The sequence below is a fragment of the Crinia signifera genome, chromosome 3 (genome assembly GCF_055691185.1).
Source record: "Crinia signifera chromosome 3, ASM5569118v1, whole genome shotgun sequence".
Lineage (NCBI taxonomy): Eukaryota > Metazoa > Chordata > Amphibia > Anura > Myobatrachidae > Crinia > Crinia signifera.
The window spans coordinates 275,885,784-275,897,880 of record NC_139219.1 but is presented as its reverse complement, the minus strand read 5'-3'; the positions used below and the strand labels follow the sequence as shown (position 1 = coordinate 275,897,880).

General features: G+C 40.6%; 14 non-coding genes across 14 annotated transcripts; all 14 read right to left on the bottom strand.

Moving 5' to 3' along the window:
- Positions 1-847: 847 nt before the first annotated feature.
- On the bottom strand, positions 848-929 carry TRNAS-UGA (transfer RNA serine (anticodon UGA)). Its single transcript has one exon. It is a non-coding gene; the product is annotated as a tRNA-Ser (tRNA).
- Positions 930-1,581: 652 nt separating this feature from the next.
- On the bottom strand, positions 1,582-1,671 carry TRNAY-GUA (transfer RNA tyrosine (anticodon GUA)). Its single transcript is given in 2 exon segments — positions 1,582-1,617; positions 1,635-1,671. It is a non-coding gene; the product is annotated as a tRNA-Tyr (tRNA).
- Positions 1,672-2,185: 514 nt separating this feature from the next.
- TRNAS-UGA (transfer RNA serine (anticodon UGA)) lies at positions 2,186-2,267 on the bottom strand. Its single transcript has one exon. It is a non-coding gene; the product is annotated as a tRNA-Ser (tRNA).
- A 659-nt stretch (positions 2,268-2,926) lies between these two features.
- Positions 2,927-3,016, bottom strand: TRNAY-GUA (transfer RNA tyrosine (anticodon GUA)). The gene is given in 2 exon segments: positions 2,927-2,962; positions 2,980-3,016. It is a non-coding gene; the product is annotated as a tRNA-Tyr (tRNA).
- Positions 3,017-3,530: 514 nt separating this feature from the next.
- Positions 3,531-3,612, bottom strand: TRNAS-UGA (transfer RNA serine (anticodon UGA)). The gene has a single exon. It is a non-coding gene; the product is annotated as a tRNA-Ser (tRNA).
- Positions 3,613-4,615: 1,003 nt separating this feature from the next.
- TRNAS-UGA (transfer RNA serine (anticodon UGA)) lies at positions 4,616-4,697 on the bottom strand. The gene has a single exon. It is a non-coding gene; the product is annotated as a tRNA-Ser (tRNA).
- A 1,003-nt stretch (positions 4,698-5,700) lies between these two features.
- Positions 5,701-5,782, bottom strand: TRNAS-UGA (transfer RNA serine (anticodon UGA)). The gene has a single exon. It is a non-coding gene; the product is annotated as a tRNA-Ser (tRNA).
- A 652-nt stretch (positions 5,783-6,434) lies between these two features.
- Positions 6,435-6,524, bottom strand: TRNAY-GUA (transfer RNA tyrosine (anticodon GUA)). Its single transcript is given in 2 exon segments — positions 6,435-6,470; positions 6,488-6,524. It is a non-coding gene; the product is annotated as a tRNA-Tyr (tRNA).
- Positions 6,525-7,038: 514 nt separating this feature from the next.
- On the bottom strand, positions 7,039-7,120 carry TRNAS-UGA (transfer RNA serine (anticodon UGA)). Its single transcript has one exon. It is a non-coding gene; the product is annotated as a tRNA-Ser (tRNA).
- A 1,003-nt stretch (positions 7,121-8,123) lies between these two features.
- On the bottom strand, positions 8,124-8,205 carry TRNAS-UGA (transfer RNA serine (anticodon UGA)). The gene has a single exon. It is a non-coding gene; the product is annotated as a tRNA-Ser (tRNA).
- A 1,003-nt stretch (positions 8,206-9,208) lies between these two features.
- Positions 9,209-9,290, bottom strand: TRNAS-UGA (transfer RNA serine (anticodon UGA)). The gene has a single exon. It is a non-coding gene; the product is annotated as a tRNA-Ser (tRNA).
- Positions 9,291-9,942: 652 nt separating this feature from the next.
- Positions 9,943-10,032, bottom strand: TRNAY-GUA (transfer RNA tyrosine (anticodon GUA)). The gene is given in 2 exon segments: positions 9,943-9,978; positions 9,996-10,032. It is a non-coding gene; the product is annotated as a tRNA-Tyr (tRNA).
- Positions 10,033-10,546: 514 nt separating this feature from the next.
- TRNAS-UGA (transfer RNA serine (anticodon UGA)) lies at positions 10,547-10,628 on the bottom strand. Its single transcript has one exon. It is a non-coding gene; the product is annotated as a tRNA-Ser (tRNA).
- Positions 10,629-11,631: 1,003 nt separating this feature from the next.
- On the bottom strand, positions 11,632-11,713 carry TRNAS-UGA (transfer RNA serine (anticodon UGA)). Its single transcript has one exon. It is a non-coding gene; the product is annotated as a tRNA-Ser (tRNA).
- Positions 11,714-12,097: the final 384 nt, after the last annotated feature.

Below are 12,097 nucleotides of genomic sequence, written 5' to 3'. Positions count from 1 at the left end.
CCGAAATAGCTCAGTTGGGAGAGCAATAGACTGAAGATCTAAAGGTCCCTGCTTCGATCCCGGGTTTCGGCATTGTGGAAGATAATATTTTTCGACATAAAATGCAATTTTGCAACAAAAAGCTTACGTTTTCAGGCTTCAAACTTTAAAATCATATTTACAAAAACATTTTTACAAAAATCACTTTGCCACAACCACTGCTTATGTCTCTCAGTAGCCAACTCCAGTCCTCGAGAGCTACCAACAGTTCCCATCTTCCAGACAACCTAGCTGCTGCACAGGTGCACTCATTACTCACTAACACATTTTAAAAGATCCACAGGTGGAGCTAATTACTTCACTTGTGATTCTGTGAGGTGAGCTGAAAAACATTAACTGTTGGTAGCTCTCGAGGACTGGAGTTGGCTACCCCAGACTTAGAGAATGCTTTATACTCTGTATATTTTGAGTTTGTAAATTGCCAAAAATTGCTATCTGAGCAAAAAATAAAAACAACTCCTTCAGGGTGGCTGCTGAAATTGACTGGTGGGGAAGAGAATGTGTGTAAGAAAAAGAGAAAACAAGCTGGCATCCCAAAGATTTTGATGCACTAACAAACATGGATTTCTAGTCCATCGCCTTAACCACTCGGCCACGACTACTGCTTAAGCCTTGCTGTATTTTCACAATAGATTGTCTATGGATTGAGCTGCCTGCACTGAGAAATTGAGGATGTATTGTATTGACCCAAACACACCCAAAACTTCATTCTCCTTTACATTTGATGCGCTAATGGCCTGAACTCGCTATGGGCATCACAGGTTTCAAGTTTTTAAAAACTTGCAGAAAAGAGAAAACTTAAGGCGTTCGTAGTCGGCAGGATTTGAACCTGCGCGGGGAGACCCCAATGGATTTCAAGTCCATCGCCTTAATCACTCGGCCACGACTACTGAATAAACCATGCTCTAGTTTCACAATAGATTGTCTATGGATTGAGATGCCTGCAGTCAGAAAGTGAGGATGTATTATATTGACCCAAATACACCCAAAACTTCATTCTCCTTACATTTTGCCCCGAAAAACGATTGCAAGACCAAGGGAGCTTGCCGAAATAGCTCAGTTGGGAGAGCAATAGACTGAAGATCTAAAGGTCCCTGCTTCGATCCCGGGTTTCGGCATTGTGGAAGATAATATTTTTCGACATAAAATGCAATTTTGCAACAAAAAGCTTACGTTTTCAGGCTTCAAACTTTAAAATCATATTTACAAAAACATTTTTACAAAAATCACTTTGCCACAACCACTGCTTATGTCTCTCAGTAGCCAACTCCAGTCCTCGAGAGCTACCAACAGTTCCCATCTTCCAGACAACCTAGCTGCTGCACAGGTGCACTCATTACTCACTAACACATTTTAAAAGATCCACAGGTGGAGCTAATTACTTCACTTGTGATTCTGTGAGGTGAGCTGGAAAACATTAACTGTTGGTAGCTCTCGAGGACTGGAGTTGGCTACCCCAGACTTAGAGAATGCTTTATATTCTGTATATTTTGAGTTCGTAAATTGCCAAAAATTGCTATCTGAGCAAAAAATAAAAACAACTCCTTCGAGCCGGAATTGAACCAGCGACCTAAGGATTTCTACACCAACCATCTCTACAGTCCTCCGCTCTACCAGCTGAGCTATCGAAGGATGCTGTAGGTTTTCAAATATGTTATTATATGCTCTTTATATAGCCTTAAATGTTTAGCTAAATGAGTGTTCTAGGAATAATGTGAATATTCTATTGTTTATAACCATTTGACAACCTTTGTTTAAAATTTGGCTTTGAAAATTAATTTCTAATTAATAATTTCTATTCAGTGTGGCTGCTGAAATTGACTGGTGGGGAAGAGAATGTGTGTAAGAAAAAGAGAAAACAAGCTGGCATCCCAAAGATTTTGATGCACTAACAAACATGGATTTCTAGGCCATCGCCTTAACCACTCGGCCACGACTACTGCTTAAGCCTTGCTGTATTTTCACAATAGATTGTCTATGGATTGAGCTGCCTGCACTGAGAAATTGAGGATGTATTGTATTGACCCAAACACACCCAAAACTTCATTCTCCTTTACATTTGATGCGCTAATGGCCTGAACTCGCTATGGGCATCACAGGTTTCAAGTTTTTAAAAACTTGCAGAAAAGAGAAAACTTAAGGCGTTCATAGTCGGCAGGATTTGAACCTGCGCGGGGAGACCCCAATGGATTTCAAGTCCATCTCCTTAACCACTCGGCCACGACTACTGAATAAACCATGTTCTAGTTTCACAATAGATTGTCTATGGATTGAGATGCCTGCATTCAGAAAGTGAGGATGTATTATATTGACCCAAATACATCCAAAACTTCATTCTCCTTACATTTTACCCCGAAAAACGATTGCAAGACCAAGACCAAGGGAGCTTGCCGAAATAGCTCGGTTGGGAGAGCAATAGTCTGAAGATCTAAAGGTCCCTGCTTCGATCTCGGGTTTCGGCATTGTGGAAGATAATATTTTTCGACATAAAAATGCAATTTTGCAACAAAAAGCTTACGTTTTCAGGCTTCAAACTTTAAAATCATATTTACAAAAACATTTTTACAAAAATCACTTTGCCACAACCACTGCTTATGTCTCTCAGTAGCCAACTCCAGTCCTCGAGAGCTACCAACAGTTCCCATCTTCCAGACAACCTAGCTGCTGCACAGGTGCACTCATTACTCACTAACACATTTTAAAAGATCCACAGGTGGAGCTAATTACTTCACTTGTGATTCTGTGAGGTGAGCTGAAAAACATTACCTGTTGGTAGCTCTCGAGGACTGGAGTTGGCTACCCCAGACTTAGAGAATGCTTTATACTCTGTATATTTTGAGTTTGTAAATTGCCAAAAATTGCTATCTGAGCAAAAAATAAAAACAACTCCTTCGAGCCGGAATTGAACCAGCGACCTAAGGATTTCTACACCAATCATCTCTACAGTCCTCCGCTCTACCAGCTGAGCTATCGAAGGATGCTGTAGGTTCTCAAATATGTTATTATATGCTCTTTATATAGCTTTAAATGTTTAGCTAAATGAGTGTTCTAGGAATAATGTGAATATTCTATTGTTTATAACCATTTGACAACCTTTGTTTAAAATTTGGCTTTGAAAATTAATTTCTAATTAATAATTTCTATTCAGTGTGGCTGCTGAAATTGACTGGTGGGGAAGAGAATGTGTGTAAGAAAAAGAGAAAACAAGCTGGCATCCCAAAGATTTTGATGCACTAACAAACATGGATTTCTAGTCCATCGCCGTAACCACTCGGCCACGACTACTGCTTAAGCCTTGCTGTATTTTCACAATAGATTGTCTATGGATTGAGCTGCCTGCACTGAGAAATTGAGGATGTATTGTATTGACCCAAACACACCCAAAACTTCATTCTCCTTTACATTTGATGCGCTAATGGCCTGAACTCGCTATGGGCATCACAGGTTTCAAGTTTTTAAAAACTTGCAGAAAAGAGAAAACTTAAGGCGTTCGTAGTCGGCAGGATTTGAACCTGCGCGGGGAGACCCCAATGGATTTCAAGTCCATCGCCTTAACCACTCGGCCATGACTACTGAATAAACCATGCCCTAGTTTCACAATAGATTGTCTATGGATTGAGATGCCTGCAGTCAGAAAGTGAGGATGTATTATATTGACCCAAATACACCCAAAACTTCATTCTCCTTACATTTTGCCCCGAAAAACGATTGCAAGACCAAGGGAGCTTGCCGAAATAGCTCAGTTGGGAGAGCAATAGACTGAAGATCTAAAGGTCCCTGCTTCGATCCCGGGTTTCGGCATTGTGGAAGATAATATTTTTCGACATAAAATGCAATTTTGCAACAAAAAGCTTACGTTTTCAGGCTTCAAACTTTAAAATCATATTTACAAAAACATTTTTACAAAAATCACTTTGCCACAACCACTGCTTATGTCTCTCAGTAGCCAACTCCAGTCCTCGAGAGCTACCAACAGTTCCTATCTTCCAGACAACCTAGCTGTTGCACAGGTGCACTCATTACTCACTAACACATTTTAAAAGATCCACAGGTGGAGCTAATTACTTCACTTGTGATTCTGTGAGGTGAGCTGAAAAACATTAACTGTTGGTAGCTCTCGAGGACTGGAGTTGGCTACCCCAGACTTAGAGAATGCTTTATACTCTGTATATTTTGAGTTTGTAAATTGCCAAAAATTGCTATCTGAGCAAAAAATAAAAACAACTCCTTCAGTGTGGCTGCTGAAATTGACTGGTGGGGAAGAGAATGTGTGTAAGAAAAAGAGAAAACAAGCTGGCATCCCAGAGATTTTGATGCACTAACAAACATGGATTTCTAGTCCATCGCCTTAACCACTCGGCCACGACTACTGCTTAAACCTTGCTGTATTTTCACAATAGATTGTCTATGGATTGAGCTGCCTGCACTGAGAAATTTAGGATGTATTGTATTGACCCAAACACACCCAAAACTTCATTCTCCTTTACATTTGATGCGCTAATGGCCTGAACTCGCTATGGGCATCACAGGTTTCAAGTTTTTAAAAACTTGCAGAAAAGAGAAAACTTAAGGCGTTCGTAGTCGGCAGGATTTGAACCTTCGCGGGGAGACCCCAATGGATTTCAAGTCCATCGCCTTAACCACTCGGCCACGACTACTGAATAAACCACGTCCTAGTTTCACAATAGATTGTCTATGGATTGAGATGCCTGCAGTCAGAAAGTGAGGATGTATTATATTGACCCAAATACACCCAAAACTTCATTCTCCTTACATTTTGCCCCGAAAAACGATAGCAAGAACAAGGGAGCTTGCCGAAATAGCTCAGTTGGGAGAGCAATAGACTGAAGATCTAAAGGTCCCTGCTTCGATCCCGGGTTTCGGCATTGTGGAAGATAATATTTTTCGACATAAAATGCAATTTTGCAACAAAAAGCTTACGTTTTCAGGCTTCAAACTTTAAAATCATATTTACAAAAACATTTTTACAAAAATCACTTTGCCACAACCACTGCTTATGTCTCTCAGTAGCCAACTCCAGTCCTCGAGAGCTACCAACAGTTCCCATCTTCCAGACAACCTAGCTGCTGCACAGGTGCACTCATTACTCACTAACACATTTTAAAAGATCCACAGGTGGAGCTAATTACTTCACTTGTGATTCTGTGAGGTGAGCTGAAAAACATTAACTGCTGGTAGCTCTCGAGGACTGGAGTTGGCTACCCCAGACTTAGAGAATGCTTTATACTCTGTATATTTTGAGTTTGTAAATTGCCAAAAATTGCTATCTGAGCAAAAAATAAAAACAACTCCTTCAGTGTGGCTGCTGAAATTGACTGGTGGGGAAGAGAATGTGTGTAAGAAAAAGAGAAATCAAGCTGGCATCCCAAAGATTTTGATGCACTAACAAACATGGATTTCTAGTCCATCGCCTTAACCACTCGGCCACGACTACTGCTTAAGCCTTGCTGTATTTTCACAATAGATTGTCTATGGATTAAGCTGCCTGCACTGAGAAATTGAGGATGTATTGTATTGACCCAAACACACCCAAAACTTCATTCTCCTTTACATTTGATGCGCTAATGGCCTGAACTCGCTATGGGCATCACAGGTTTCAAGTTTTTAAAAACTTGCAGAAAAGAGAAAACTTAAGGCGTTCGTAGTCGGCAGGGTTTGAACCTGCGCGGGGAGACCCCAATGGATTTCAAGTCCATCGCCTTAACCACTCGGCCACGACTACTGAATAAACCATGTCCTAGTTTCACATTAGATTGTCTATGGATTGAGATGCCTGCAGTCAGAAAGTGAGGATGTATTATATTGACCCAAATACACCCAAAACTTCATTCTCCTTACATTTTGCCCCGAGAAACGATAGCAAGACCAAGGGAGCTTGCCGAAATAGCTCAGTTGGGAGAGCAATAGACTGAAGATCTAAAGGTCCCTGCTTCGATCCCGGGTTTCGGCATTGTGGAAGATAATATTTTTCGACATAAAATGCAATTTTGCAACAAAAAGCTTACGTTTTCAGGCTTCAAACTTTAAAATCATATTTACAAAAACATTTTTACAAAAATCACTTTGCCACAACCACTGCTTATGTCTCTCAGTAGCCAACTCCAGTCCTCGAGAGCTACCAACAGTTCCCATCTTCCAGACAACCTAGCTGCTGCACAGTTGCACTCATTACTCACTAACACATTTTAAAAGATCCACAGGTGGAGCTAATTACTTCACTTGTGATTCTGTGAGGTGAGCTGAAAAACATTAACTGTTGGTAGCTCTCGAGGACTGGAGTTGGCTACCCCAGACTTAGAGAATGCTTTATACTCTGTATATTTTGAGTTTGTAAATTGCCAAAAATTGCTATCTTAGCAAAAAATAAAAACAACTCCTTCGAGCCGGAATTGAACCAGCGACCTAAGGATTTCTACACCAATCATCTCTACAGGCCTCCGCTCTACCAGCTGAGCTATCGAAGGATGCTGTAGGTTCTCAAATATGTTATTATATGCTCTTTATATAGCTTTAAATGTTTAGCTAAATGAGTGTTCTAGGAATAATGTGAATATTCTATTGTTTATAACCATTTGACAACCTTTGTTTAAAATTTGGCTTTGAAAATTAATTTCTAATTAATAATTTCTATTCAGTGTGGCTGCTGAAATTGACTGGTGGGGAAGAGAATGTGTGTAAGAAAAAGAGAAAACAAGCTGGCATCCCAAAGATTTTGATGCACTAACAAACATGGATTTCTAGTCCATCGCCTTAACCACTCGGCCACGACTACTGCTTAAGCCTTGCTGTATTTTCACAATAGATTGTCTATGGATTGAGCTGCCTGCACTGAGAAATTGAGGATGTATTGTATTGACCCAAACACACCCAAAACTTCATTCTCCTTTACATTTGATGCGCTAATGGCCTGAACTCGCTATGGGCATCACAGGTTTCAAGTTTTTAAAAACTTGCAGAAAAGAGAAAACTTAAGGCGTTCGTAGTCGGCAGGATTTGAACCTGCGCGGGGAGACCCCAATAGATTTCAAGTCCATCGCCTTAACCACTCGGCCACAACTACTGAATAAACCATGTCCTAGTTTCACATTAGATTGTCTATGGATTGAGATGCCTGCAGTCAGAAAGTGAGGATGTATTATATTGACCCAAATACACCCAAAACTTCATTCTCCTTACATTTTGCCCCGAGAAACGATAGCAAGACCAAGGGAGCTTGCCGAAATAGCTCAGTTGGGAGAGCAATAGACTGAAGATCTAAAGGTCCCTGCTTCGATCCCGGGTTTCGGCATTGTGGAAGATAATATTTTTCGACATAAAATGCAATTTTGCAACAAAAAGCTTACGTTTTCAGGCTTCAAACTTTAAAATCATATTTACAAAAACATTTTTACAAAAATCACTTTGCCACAACCACTGCTTATGTCTCTCAGTAGCCAACTCCAGTCCTCGAGAGCTACCAACAGTTCCCATCTTCCAGACAAACTAGCTGCTGCACAGGTGCACTCATTACTCACTAACACATTTTAAAAGATCCACAGGTGGAGCTAATTACTTCACTTGTGATTCTGTGAGGTGAGCTGAAAAACATTAACTGTTGGTAGCTCTCGAGGACTGGAGTTGGCTACCCCAGACTTAGAGAATGCTTTATACTCTGTATATTTTGAGTTTGTAAATTGCCAAAAATTGCTATCTGAGCAAAAAATAAAAACAACTCCTTCAGTGTGGCTGCTGAAATTGACTGGTGGGGAAGAGAATGTGTGTAAGAAAAAGAGAAAACAAGCTGGCATCCCAGAGATTTTGATGCACTAACAAACATGGATTTCTAGTCCATCGCCTTAACCACTCGGCCACGACTACTGCTTAAACCTTGCTGTATTTTCACAATAGATTGTCTATGGATTGAGCTGCCTGCACTGAGAAATTGAGGATGTATTGTATTGACCCAAACACACCCAAAACTTCATTCTCCTTTACATTTGATGCGCTAATGGCCTGAACTCGCTATGGGCATCACAGGTTTCAAGTTTTTAAAAACTTGCAGAAAAGAGAAAACTTAAGGCGTTCGTAGTCGGCAGGATTTGAACCTTCGCGGGGAGACCCCAATGGATTTCAAGTCCATCGCCTTAACCACTCGGCCACGACTACTGAATAAACCACATCCTAGTTTCACAATAGATTGTCTATGGATTGAGATGCCTGCAGTCAGAAAGTGAGGATGTATTATATTGACCCAAATACACCCAAAACTTCATTCTCCTTACATTTTGCCCCGAAAAACGATAGCAAGAACAAGGGAGCTTGCCGAAATAGCTCAGTTGGGAGAGCAATAGACTGAAGATCTAAAGGTCCCTGCTTCGATCCCGGGTTTCGGCATTGTGGAAGATAATATTTTTCGACATAAAATGCAATTTTGCAACAAAAAGCTTACGTTTTCAGGCTTCAAACTTTAAAATCATATTTACAAAAACATTTTTACAAAAATCACTTTGCCACAACCACTGCTTATGTCTCTCAGTAGCCAACTCCAGTCCTCGAGAGCTACCAACAGTTCCCATCTTCCAGACAACCTAGCTGCTGCACAGGTGCACTCATTACTCACTAACACATTTTAAAAGATCCACAGGTGGAGCTAATTACTTCACTTGTGATTCTGTGAGGTGAGCTGAAAAACATTAACTGCTGGTAGCTCTCGAGGACTGGAGTTGGCTACCCCAGACTTAGAGAATGCTTTATACTCTGTATATTTTGAGTTTGTAAATTGCCAAAAATTGCTATCTGAGCAAAAAATAAAAACAACTCCTTCAGTGTGGCTGCTGAAATTGACTGGTGGGGAAGAGAATGTGTGTAAGAAAAAGAGAAATCAAGCTGGCATCCCAAAGATTTTGATGCACTAACAAACATGGATTTCTAGTCCATCGCCTTAACCACTCGGCCACGACTACTGCTTAAGCCTTGCTGTATTTTCACAATAGATTGTCTATGGATTAAGCTGCCTGCACTGAGAAATTGAGGATGTATTGTATTGACCCAAACACACCCAAAACTTCATTCTCCTTTACATTTGATGCGCTAATGGCCTGAACTCGCTATGGGCATCACAGGTTTCAAGTTTTTAAAAACTTGCAGAAAAGAGAAAACTTAAGGCGTTCGTAGTCGGCAGGGTTTGAACCTGCGCGGGGAGACCCCAATGGATTTCAAGTCCATCGCCTTAACCACTCGGCCACGACTACTGAATAAACCATGTCCTAGTTTCACATTAGATTGTCTATGGATTGAGATGCCTGCAGTCAGAAAGTGAGGATGTATTATATTGACCCAAATACACCCAAAACTTCATTCTCCTTACATTTTGCCCCGAGAAACGATAGCAAGACCAAGGGAGCTTGCCGAAATAGCTCAGTTGGGAGAGCAATAGACTGAAGATCTAAAGGTCCCTGCTTCGATCCCGGGTTTCGGCATTGTGGAAGATAATATTTTTCGACATAAAATGCAATTTTGCAACAAAAAGCTTACGTTTTCAGGCTTCAAACTTTAAAATCATATTTACAAAAACATTTTTACAAAAATCACTTTGCCACAACCACTGCTTATGTCTCTCAGTAGCCAACTCCAGTCCTCGAGAGCTACCAACAGTTCCCATCTTCCAGACAACCTAGCTGCTGCACAGGTGCACTCATTACTCACTAACACATTTTAAAAGATCCACAGGTGGAGCTAATTACTTCACTTGTGATTCTGTGAGGTGAGCTGAAAAACATTAACTGTTGGTAGCTCTCGAGGACTGGAGTTGGCTACCCCAGACTTAGAGAATGCTTTATACTCTGTATATTTTGAGTTTGTAAATTGCCAAAAATTGCTATCTTAGCAAAAAATAAAAACAACTCCTTCGAGCCGGAATTGAACCAGCGACCTAAGGATTTCTACACCAATCATCTCTACAGGCCTCCGCTCTACCAGCTGAGCTATCGAAGGATGCTGTAGGTTCTCAAATATGTTATTATATGCTCTTAATATAGCTTTAAATGTTTAGCTAAATGAGTGTTCTAGGAATAATGTGAATATTCTATTGTTTATAACCATTTGACAACCTTTGTTTAAAATTTGGCTTTGAAAATTAATTTCTAATTAATAATTTCTATTCAGTGTGGCTGCTGAAATTGACTGGTGGGGAAGAGAATGTGTGTAAGAAAAAGAGAAAACAAGCTGGCATCCCAAAGATTTTGATGCACTAACAAACATGGATTTCTAGTCCATCGCCTTAACCACTCGGCCACGACTACTGCTTAAGCCTTGCTGTATTTTCACAATAGATTGTCTATGGATTGAGCTGCCTGCACTGAGAAATTGAGGATGTATTGTATTGACCCAAACACACCCAAAACTTCATTCTCCTTTACATTTGATGCGCTAATGGCCTGAACTCGCTATGGGCATCACAGGTTTCAAGTTTTTAAAAACTTGCAGAAAAGAGAAAACTTAAGGCGTTCGTAGTCGGCAGGATTTGAACCTGCGCGGGGAGACCCCAATAGATTTCAAGTCCATCGCCTTAACCACTCGGCCACAACTACTGAATAAACCATGTCCTAGTTTCACATTAGATTGTCTATGGATTGAGATGCCTGCAGTCAGAAAGTGAGGATGTATTATATTGACCCAAATACACCCAAAACTTCATTCTCCTTACATTTTGCCCCGAGAAACGATAGCAAGACCAAGGGAGCTTGCCGAAATAGCTCAGTTGGGAGAGCAATAGACTGAAGATCTAAAGGTCCCTGCTTCGATCCCGGGTTTCGGCATTGTGGAAGATAATATTTTTCGACATAAAATGCAATTTTGCAACAAAAAGCTTACGTTTTCAGGCTTCAAACTTTAAAATCATATTTACAAAAACATTTTTACAAAAATCACTTTGCCACAACCACTGCTTATGTCTCTCAGTAGCCAACTCCAGTCCTCGAGAGCTACCAACAGTTCCCATCTTCCAGACAAACTAGCTGCTGCACAGGTGCACTCATTACTCACTAACACATTTTAAAAGATCCACAGGTGGAGCTAATTACTTCACTTGTGATTCTGTGAGGTGAGCTGAAAAACATTAACTGTTGGTAGCTCTCGAGGACTGGAGTTGGCTACCCCAGACTTAGAGAATGCTTTATACTCTGTATATTTTGAGTTTGTAAATTGCCAAAAATTGCTATCTGAGCAAAAAATAAAAACAACTCCTTCAGTGTGGCTGCTGAAATTGACTGGTGGGGAAGAGAATGTGTGTAAGAAAAAGAGAAATCAAGCTGGCATACCAAAGATTTTGATGCACTAACAAACATGGATTTCTAGTCCATCGCCTTAACCACTCGACCACGACTACTGCTTAAGCCTTGCTGTATTTTCACAATAGATTGTCTATGGATTAGGCTGCCTGCACTGAGAAATTGAGGATGTATTGTATTGACCCAAACACACCCAAAACTTCATTCTCCTTTACATTTGATGCGCTAATGGCCTGAACTCGCTATGGGCATAACAGGTTTCAAGTTTTTAAAAACTTGCAGAAAAGAGAAAACTTAAGGCTTTCGTAGTCGGCAGGATTTGAACCTGCGCAGGGAGACCCCAATGGATTTCAAGTCCATCGCCTTAACCACTCGGCCACGACTACTGAATAAACCATGTCCTAGTTTCACAATAGATTGTCTATGGATTGAGATGCCTGCAGTCAGAAAGTGAGGATGTATTATATTGACCCAAATACACCCAAAACTTCATTCTCCTTACATTTTGCCCCGAAAAACGATTGCAAGACCAAGGGAGCTTGCCGAAATAGCTCAGTTGGAAGAGCAATAGACTGAAGATCTAAAGGTCCCTGCTTCGATCCCGGGTTTCGGCATTGTGGAAGATAATATTTTTCGACATAAAATGCAATTTTGCAACAAAAAGCTTACGTTTTCAGGCTTCAAACTTTAAAATCATATTTACAAAAACATTTTTACAAAAATCACTTTGCCACAACCACTGCTTATGTCTCTCAGTAGCCAACTCCAGT